Source organism: Nicotiana tomentosiformis, chromosome 1, assembly GCF_000390325.3.
Source record: "Nicotiana tomentosiformis chromosome 1, ASM39032v3, whole genome shotgun sequence".
NCBI classification, from domain to species: Eukaryota; Viridiplantae; Streptophyta; class Magnoliopsida; order Solanales; family Solanaceae; genus Nicotiana; species Nicotiana tomentosiformis.
The window spans coordinates 107,924,442-107,927,591 of NC_090812.1; the positions used below are offsets into that span (position 1 = coordinate 107,924,442).

The window sequence follows — 3,150 nt, forward strand, 5'->3', positions numbered from 1 at the left end:
TTTCCAACCAAGTAGTTTGCAATATCTACAAACCAGAGTGATTTAGCCACAATTGAGTTAACTGAGAAAATGTGTTCATCGAGAAATTCTTCCTTTATTTCGCTAAACTCAGGGGGGGGATTTTCTAATCTAGACAAATGGTCAGCTACTTGATTTTCTATTCCTTTTTTGTCTTTTATCTCAAGGTCATATTCTTGTAGAAGTAAAATCCATCTTAACAATCTAGGTCGAGTATCTTTCTTTGCTAAGAGGTATTTTAAAGTTGCATGATCAGTAAAAACAGTGACCTTGGTTCCTATCAAATAAGATCGAAATTTATCAAAAGCAAATACTACAGCTAGTAACTCTTTTTCTGTTATGGCATAATTTAGTTGAGCCTCATTCATTGTTCTACTAGCATAGTAAATGGGGCGAAAGATATTATCATTTCTCTGGCCTAAAACAACTCCAACTGTTGTATCACTAGCATCACACATGACCTCAAAAGGTTGATTCCAGTCTGGGGACATAACTACAGGGGCGATTGATAACTTTTCCTTAAGGGTCTCAAATGCTTTCAAACAATCACCTGAAAAATCAAACTTAATATCTTTCATCAAAAGGTTAGTCAATGGTTTTGAAATCTTTGAAAAGTCTTTTATGAACCGTCTGTAAAAACCTGCATGACCTAGAAAGCTTCTGATGCCTTTAACAGTTGTGGGAGGGAGTAATCCCGCTATAAGATCAATTTTAATTTTATCAACTTCTATCCCTTTAGCAGTGATTTTATGTCCTAAAACAATTCCCTCAGTAACCATAAAATGACATTTTTCCCAATTAAGAATCAAGTTTGTCTCTTCACATCTCTTTCAATTTTCTTTTGCTTGACAAAATTTCTTTTAAAAATTTGGCATATGAAGGCATTTGCAATAAAGCATCAGTGAACGGAATATTGATGCGAATATGTTTTAAAATCTCCAAAAAATTTGCAAATTGACTATCAAGCTTTTCTCTTTTCATTTTTTGTGGAAAAAGAATTGTCACAGGGAGAGGAGTTAATTTTTCAATATTCTTTTCTTCCTTTTTCTTGAATTCTTTCTTCTCTAATGGTTTAGATGGTTTTTCAATATTCTTACCATTGTTTACCTGTTGTTCTGGTTGGTTCTTTTCTTGTCTGTCTCCATAAGGTTCATCGAGTTCCTTACCTGACCGTAAGGTGATGGCCTTAAGGTGCTCTTTTGGGTTTTTCTTTGTATTGCTTGGTAAGGGACCCTGAATCTTTTCTGACACAAGAGCTGCCAATTGGCTCAACTATATTTCCAGATTTTTGAGGGATAAATTTTGGCTCTCCATCTTTTCATCAGTGACCTTAATGTACTTGTACAAAAGGTCATCAAGACTAGGATCAGCTTGTTGAGGCCTTTGCTGATATGGTGTTGCTTGTTGATAAGGTCTGAAGTTTGATTGACCATGGTTTGGATTCTGGTATCCGAGTGGATCCTGTATTTGTTGCTTCTGGAAGCTTTGAGAGTTCTCAGCACCATTTGGATTGCTCTATTGAAAACCTGGATGATTCTGTGCCATTGGACTTTCAAAAGGATACTGCTTGTAACCAATGACATCGACATGCTCATCATTATGATTGGTTGCTTGACATTTATGGTTCTGATGATTTCCTCTACACATGTCACAAGCCTCAGATTGGCTTGGTTGTTGTGTATTCGCCTGAAAAGTTTCAAACTTTTGTGCCAAAGAAATAATTTGTTGCGTTAGTGTATTTAAAGTATCAACCTGATTTACCGTAGCAGCCTTCTTGATGATTACATGCTCAGATGGCCATTGGATGGCATTCTCAGAAATATCGTTCAACAATTGCAATGCTTCCTCCGTAGTTTTTTCCATTACAGAACCTCGTGCAGCTGCATCAATCACATTTCTAGAAGAGGGTTTTAACACGTGATAAAAAATATACAATTACATATGTCCAGGAATGTCATGGTATGGCCATTTTCTTAACATTGCTTTTAATCTTTCCTAAGCTTGATAAACTCACTCATTGTCAGTCTGCGAGAAATTAGAGATGTCTTGTCTTAACTTTGTGGTTTTAGTATTTATCTACAAATACTATTCTAACTTTATTTCTAGTTACTATTATTTACTAGTGCTACCTTTACTTATACTTAATATATATATTATCGTATTTGTTTTATTCACTAACTACTTTTGTTATTTTTGAAAAGTTCTTTAGTTATTTTATTAACTACTAGTACTTCTTTAGAAACTAGTGTTATTTTATCATTATTTTTCTTCTCTTTAAAATTTTAGGTAGTTTATGACCCGCTCTTCTACAAAAAAGTTGGCTAGTTACGATCCAGAAATTGAAAAATCTCTTCGATTGTGCAGGAAAGGACAAACAACATCTTCTCAAAGTATAGCTCGTGAAGGAATGGAGAATCAAGAAGTAGAAGACATTCAACCACCAGTCTATGTGGAAGATCAGTTTGATGAAGTAGCACCAAGGCCAGCAAACAGAATCCTAAGGGATTATGCTAGACCTGACCGCTTCAACTGTGAATCTAGTATCAGAAAACCTCCAGTGACAGCCAACAACTTTGAAATCAGGACTGGCCTGATTCAAACGATTCAACAGTCTTGCATCTTTACTGAAGACGCAAGTGAAGATCCACACAGTCATTTAATTGACCTTTTGAAACTTGTTAAAATAGCTAAGTATAATAGAGTACATCCTAAAGCTATCAAGTTAAGGCTATTTCCTTTCTCTTTAAAAGGAGATGACAAGACTTGGTTGCGAAGTTTGCCACAAGGTTCCATCACCACATGGGATCAAATGACTCAGAAATTTTTAAACAAATATTTTTTCCCTGCTAAAACCACAAAGTTAAGACAAGACATCTCTAATTTCTCGCAGACTGACAATGAGTGAGTTTATCAAGCTTGGGAAAGATTAAAAGCAATATTAAGAAAGTCTTGGCATCTCCTTTTAAAGAGAAAGGAAATAGCCTTAACTTGATAGCTTTAGGATGTACTCTATTATACTTAGCTGTTTTAACAAGTTCCAAAAGGTCAATTAAATGACTGTGTGGATCTTCACTTGCGTCTTCAGTAAAGATGCAAGACTGTTGAATCGTTTGAATCAGGCCAGTCCTGATT

The 3,150-nt window shown here is 35.3% G+C and overlaps 1 non-coding gene across 1 annotated transcript; it reads left to right on the top strand.

The window, feature by feature from the left end:
• The first annotated feature begins 1,969 nt into the window (after nt 1-1,969).
• On the top strand, nt 1,970-2,076 carry LOC117280011 (small nucleolar RNA R71). The gene has a single exon (XR_004510469.1). It is a non-coding gene; the product is annotated as a small nucleolar RNA R71 (small nucleolar RNA).
• The last annotated feature ends 1,074 nt before the right edge of the window (nt 2,077-3,150 follow it).